General features: G+C 56.4%; 1 long non-coding RNA gene across 2 annotated transcripts; it reads left to right on the forward strand.

The window, feature by feature from the left end:
• The first annotated feature begins 208 nt into the window (after positions 1-208).
• On the forward strand, positions 209-1,917 carry LOC127042544 (uncharacterized). Of its 2 annotated transcripts, XR_007771968.1 has the most exons (3): positions 209-270; positions 1,029-1,153; positions 1,504-1,917. It is a non-coding gene; the product is annotated as an uncharacterized LOC127042544 (long non-coding RNA). The 2 variants fall into 2 exon arrangements; XR_007771967.1 differs by lacking the exon at positions 209-270 and having other exon boundaries at positions 959-1,153.
• The last annotated feature ends 4,423 nt before the right edge of the window (positions 1,918-6,340 follow it).

The following is a 6,340-nucleotide window of genomic DNA, read 5'->3' on the forward strand; positions in this document are numbered from 1 at the left end:
CCACCTTAAACTTTTACAAAACTTATTTTACATTGGTAGTAAGTTAAAAAATTAGGTATTACTTTGAAAACACATTTTAAAACGGTATATAGCTTTTGTTACAGGGTTAAAAAAAAGCCAAAGGCTCTGGCTGTTTAGATAAGGGCGGAGGGGGGAGGGAGAAGGGAGGGGGGGTGGTTGTCTTAGTCGGTTTTTTAAAAAAGGCGGGAAGGTTTTTGGCTACACACTTTAGCTTTTAAACTTTAATGGTTAAAAAGCTTAGTTTTAATAGTAAGTTAGTATGCTTTTTAATACCTGATTTGGCTATTTTTTGCTTTAAAAGAAGACCTTTTTATGTTTTGTTCTTTTTATTTTTAATTTACTGACTTACAGAGGCTGTTTTTGCTGACAGCCGCTCTGCTGCAAAAGCCTACTGTTTTTACTTTAAAATGGTTCGCGTTAGCCTAAAATAAAAAAAAAACTTTTTTTTGTTACAACACGTTAGTTTTATAGCCCTAAACTGTTTTTGCACACTTACGTGTTATTAAAACACCTGTGCCTAAATAAAGGCTATGGGTCTGCAGGTTTCCTTTTCATTTTTATTTGTTAAATAGTAAAAAAAGCAATCTTTTCTCTAATCCACTAACTCGCAAAAACTGCTTAGCTAACAGGCGCTTTGCTTCTTTGTCTTCCTAATTTAATGGTTTACAAAATAAGAAATATATATACCGCCTGTTACTAAAAAACCTAGGGTGTTTCTGCATACTTTTTATGACAACACATACAAAGATGGTGTTTTTTTTATTCCTTTGCAAAACTTAAGGTAATTTTAACATGTGATAAAAATGGTGTATTAGTAAAAGCTTATGGTTTTAACTTTTTTAAAAACTCTTTGTAAAAGGGCTACGTGGCGGGAAAATGCTAGGGGTTTGTTTCTTTAGATAAGAAAAAAAACAGTTAAAAGGGCGGGGGGAGAGAGGAGGGGAAGGGGGAAAGGAGGGGGCTGGCTCTTGCTTAAACTCTTGAAACACTAGGATTGGTTGGTTCAGGAAAATGAATTCTATGACGCTGTTGTAAAACCACCTCTGATTGGGCCGATCCAAAAGCGGTGATAACAAGCTGGAGAGTGTCAGAAGCAGGAAATCTCCCTCCTTCTACAGAAAGACGGGCAAAGGTAACAATTCTCTCTCTTTCTCTTTAATCCTACCCTGTGCTCTCTATCTTTGCTCTTTGCAAAGCGGACTCTCTCCTCGCTTTTCTTGTCTTGTAACCCGCCCTGATTCTGAATGCTTTTTTACCCTGTGCTTACTAAACAGACTCTGCCTGCTTCTCTCTCTCTGTCTCATTCTGATTCCGCCTCGTGCTCTCTATCTTTGCTCTTTTTTCTTAATCTACACTGATATTGAATGCTTTTTTACCCCGGGCTTACCAAACAGGCTTTGCCTTGGTCAATTTTCCTTATAAAACTCGTTTTTTCTTAACCTGCATTGGCATTAACTAGTTTTAATGTGTTTTATTTACTAGGGTTAAACCAGAAAAGCTGCCTCGTTTTACAAAAAGACTGCAAAGGTAAACATTTTTTAATTTTACCCTGAGCTTTATTGTATTTTTCTTAGCCACTTTTTTATAGAGTTTTTACCCTGTGCTTACCGAACAGGCTTTCTCTTTGTCAATTTTCCTTTTAAACCTCGTTTTTTCTTAACCTACATTGGTATTGACTAGCTTTTATACGTTTTATTCACTTTTATTACACTGCCTTAGTACATTTCCTTTTAAACCTAGTTTTTAATGTTTTTAAAAGCCTTTTTCTTAGTACCCCTTTATAGTTTTTGGCCATTTGCTTACTTAACAGGTTTTGCTTCAGTCAATTCCCCTTTTAAACCTAGCTGTATTGTTTTTAATATTACTTAATAATATTAAAAAGCTTTTTTTAACCTATGTTGGCATTCAAAAGTATCAATCCCTTTTTTACCCAGGGCACGCCAAACAGGCTTTGCCATGGTTAATTTTTTTTTAAACCTACTTTTTAAGTATTTCCTTATAGTTTTTGCTTATGTCCTTACAAAACAGGTTTTGCTTCACTTAATTATCCTTTTAAACTTAGTTTATAATGTTTTTTTCTTAACCTACATTGGTATTGAATAGATTCAATGCTTTTTTAATCCTGTGCTTAACAAACAGGTTTTGCCGTAGTAAATTCCCTTTATAAACCTAGTCTTCAATATTATTTAACTTTTCTCTTAATCCACCCTGATATTTAATACACTTCCCCTAGTAAAATACACACACACATTTTTTTCAAAATGGCCGACAGCGCCAACCAAAACGGGGGGTTGGAAGGCGGGACAAAAGCCCTAAAAGGGGCGTGGAAACCTGTCAAAATTTGTCTGGTTATGAATACTATCGAGCTTATTACTACTCGGGCCCCCAGGGGTTAGGCCTCTGCAGCTGGTGTTGGGGCCCCCAGGGGTTGGGACCCTGAAGCTGGTGTTGGGGCCCCCCAGGGGTTGGGCCCCTGAAGCTGGTGTTGGGGCCCCAGGGGTTCGGCCCCTGGAGCTATGGTTCGGGCCCCCCGGGGTTGGGCCCCTGGAGCTGGTGTTGGGGCCCCCAGGGGTTCGGTCCCTGGAGCTATGGTTCGGGCCCCCAGGGGTTGGGCTCCTGGAGCTATGGTTGGGGCTCCCAGGGGTTGGGCCCCCGGAGCTATGGTTCAGGCCCCCAGGGGTTGGGCCACTGGAGCTGGTGTTGGGGACCTCAGGGGTTGGGCCCCTGGAGCTATGGTTCGGGCCCCCAGGAGTTGGGCCCCTGGAGCTATTGTATCGGGCCCCCAGGGGATGGGCCCCTGGACCTGGTGTTGGCCCCCCCAGGGGTTGGGCCCCTGGAGCTATGGTTCGAGCCTCCAGGGGTTCGGCCTCTGGAGCTATGGTTCAGGCCCCTAGGGGTTGGGCCCCTGGAGCTGGTGTTGGGGACCCCAGGGGTTGAGTCCCTGGAGCGATGGTTCGGGCCCCCAGGGGTTTGGCCCCTGGAGAAGGTGTTGTGGCCCCCAGGGGCGTGGAAACCTGTCAAAATTTGTCTGGTTATGAATACTATCGAGCTTATTACTACTCGGGCCCCCAGGGGTTAGGCCTCTGCAGCTGGTGTTGGGGCCCCCAGGGGTTGGGACCCTGGAGCTATGGTTCGGGCCCCCAAGGGTTGCGCCCCTGGACCTATGGTTCCGGCCCCCCGGGGTTGGGCCCCTGGAGCTGGTGTTGGGGCCCCCAGGGGTTCGGTCCCTGGAGCTATGGTTCGGGCCCCCAGGGGTTGGGCTCCTGGAGCTATGGTTGGGGCTCCCAGGGGTTGGGCCCCCGGAGCTGGTGTTGGGGCCCCCAGGGGTTGGGCCCCTGGAGCTATGGTTCAGGCCCCCAGGGGTTGGGCCACTGGAGCTGGTGTTGGGGACCCCAGGGGTTGGGCCCCTGGAGCTATGGTTCGGGCCCCCAGGAGTTGGGCCCCTGGAGCTATTGTATCGGGCCCCCAGGGGATGGGCCCCTGGAGCTGGTGTTGGCCCCCCCAGGGGTTGGGCCCCTGGAGCTATGGTTCGAGCCTCCAGGGGTTCGGCCTCTGGAGCTATGGTTCAGGCCCCTAGGGGTTGGGCCCCTGGAGCTGGTGTTGGGGACCCCAGGGGTTGAGTCCCTGGAGCGATGGTTCGGGCCCCCAGGGGTTGGGCCCCTGGAGCTGGTGTTAGGGCCCCCAGGGGTTGGGCCCCTGGAGCTATGGTTCGGGCCCCCAGTGGTTGGGCCCCTGGAGCTATGGTTCGGGCCCCCAGGGGTTGGGCCCCTGGAGCTCGTGTTAGGGCCCCCAGGGGTTGGGCCCCTGGAGCTATGGTTCGGGCCCCCAGGGGTTGGGCCCCTGGAGCTGGTGTTGGGGCCCCCAGGGGTTGGGCCCCTAGAGCTATGGCTCGGGCCCCCAGGGGTTCGGCCCCTGGAGCTGGTGTTGGAGCCCCCAGGGGTTGGGCCCCTGGAGTTGGTGTTGGGGCCCACAGGGGTTGGGCCCCTGGAGCTATAGTTCGGGCCCCCAGAGGTTGGGCCCCTGGAGCTGGTTTTGCGGCCCCCAGGGGTTGGGACAATGGAACTGGTGTTGGGCCCCCCAGGGGTTGGGCCCCTGGAGCTATGGTTCGGGCCCCCAGGGCTTGGGACCTGCAGCTGGTGTTGGGACCCCCAGGAGTTGGGACCATGGAGCTATGGTTCGGGCTCCCAGGGGTTGGGTCCCTGGAGCTTTTGTTGGGGCCCCCAGGGGTTGGGCCCCTGGAGCTATGGTTCGGGCCCCCAGGGGTTGGGTCCCTGGAGCTATGGTGTGGGCCCCCAGGGGTTGGGCCCCTGGAGGTATGGTTCGGGCCCCCAGGGGTTGGGCTCCTGGAGCTATGGTTCGGGCCCCCAAGATTTGCGCCCCTGGAGCTATGGTTCGGGCCCCCAGGGATTGGGCCCCTGGAGCTGGTGTTGGGTCCCCCAGGGGTTGGGCCCCTGGAGATATGGTTCGGGCCCCCAGGGGTTGGGCCCCTGGAGCTATGGTTCGGGCCCTCAGGGGTTGGGCCCCTGGAGCTATAGTTCGGGCCCCCAGAGGTTGGGCCCCTGGAGCTGGGGCTTTGGCCCCCAGGGGTTGGGCCCCTGGAGCTATGGTTCGGGCCCCCAGGGGTTGGGCGCCTGGAGCTGGTGTTGAGGCCCCCAGCGGTCGGGCCCCTGGAGCTGGTATTGAGGCCCCGAGGGGTTGGGCCCCTGGAGCTATGGTTCGGGCCCCCAGGGCTTGGGCCCTGCCGCTGGTGTTGGAGACCCCAGGGGTTGATTCCTTGGAGCTGGTGATGGGACCCCCAGGGGTTGGGACCCTGGAGCTATGGTTCGGGCCCCCAGGGGTTGGGCCCCTGGAGCTGGTGTTGAGGCCCCCAGGGTTTGGACCCCTGGAGCTATGGTTAGGGCCCCAAGGGGTTGGGTCCCTGGAGCTATGGTTCGGGCCCCCAGGGATTCCGCCCCTGGAGGTATGGTTCGGGCCTCCAGGGGTTGGGCCCCTGGAGCTATGGTTCGGGCCCCCAGGGGTTGGGCCCCTGGATTTGGTGTTGGGGCCCCCAGAGGTTGGCCCTCTGGAGCTATGGTTCGGGTCTCCAGGGGTTGGGCCCCTGGAGCTGGTGTTGGGGTCCGGAGGGGTTGGGCCCCTGGAGCTATGGTTCGGGCCCCCAGGGGTTGGGCCCCTGGAGCTGGTGTTGGGGCCCCCAGAGGTTGGGCCCCTGGAGCTATGGTTCTGGTCCCCAGAGGTTGGGTCCCTGGAACTGGTGTTGGGGCCCCCAGGGGTTGGGCCCCTGGAGCTATGGTTCGGACCCACAGGGCTTGGACCCCTGGAGCTGGTGTTGGGGCCCCCAGGGGTTGGGCCCCTGGAGCTATGGTTCGGGCACCCAGGGGTTTGGCCCCTGGAGCTGGTGTTGGGGCCCCAAGGGGTTGGGCCCCTGGAGGTATGGTTCGGGCCCCCAGGGGTTGGGCCTCTGGAGCTGGTGTTGGGGCCCCCAGGGGTTGGGCCACTGGAGCTACGGTTCGGGCCTCCAAGGGTTGGGATCCTGGAGCTATGGTTCGGGCCTCCAGGGGTTGGGCCCATGGAGCTGGTGTTGGGGCCCCCAGGGGTTGGTCCCCTGGAGCTATAGTTCGGGCCCCCAGGGGTTGGGCCCCTGAAGGTATGGTTCGGGCCCCTAGGGTTTGGGCACCTGGAGCTGGTGTTGGGGCCCTCAGGGTTTGGGCCCCTGCAGCTATGTTTCGGGCCCCCAGGGGTTGGGCCCCTAGAGCTATGGTTCGGGCCCCCAGGGGTTGGGCCCCTGGAGCTGGTGTTGGACCCCCAAGAGGTAGGGCACCTGGAGCTGGTGTTGGGGCCCCCAGGGGTTGGGCCCCTGGAGCTATGGTTCGGGCCCCCAGGGGTTGGGGCAATGGAGCTGGTGTTGGGGCCCTCAGGGGTTGGGCCCCTGGAGCTGGTGTTGGGGCCCCCAGGGGTTGGGCCCCTGGAGCTATTTTAAGGGCCGCGTGGGTTTGGGCCCCTGGAGCTATGGTTCGGGCCGCCAGGGTTTGGGCCCCTGGAGCTGGTGTTGGGGCCCCCAGGGGTTGGGCCCCTGGAGCTATGGTTCAGGCCCCCAGGGGTTGGGCCCCTGGAGCTGGTGTTGAGGCCCCCAGGGGTTGGGCCCCTGGAACTGGTGTTGGGGCCCTCAGGGGTTGGGCCCCTGGAGCTGGTCTTGGGGCCCCCATGGGTTGGGCCCCTGGAGCTATGGCTCGGGCCCCCAGGGGTTGGGCCCCCGGAGCTGGTGTTGGGGCCCCCAGGGTTTGGGTCCCTGGAGCTATGGTTCCGGCCCCCAGGGGCTTTG

The sequence above is a fragment of the Gopherus flavomarginatus genome, unplaced genomic scaffold (assembly GCF_025201925.1).
Source record: "Gopherus flavomarginatus isolate rGopFla2 unplaced genomic scaffold, rGopFla2.mat.asm mat_scaffold_543_arrow_ctg1, whole genome shotgun sequence".
Taxonomy (NCBI): Eukaryota; Metazoa; Chordata; order Testudines; family Testudinidae; genus Gopherus; species Gopherus flavomarginatus.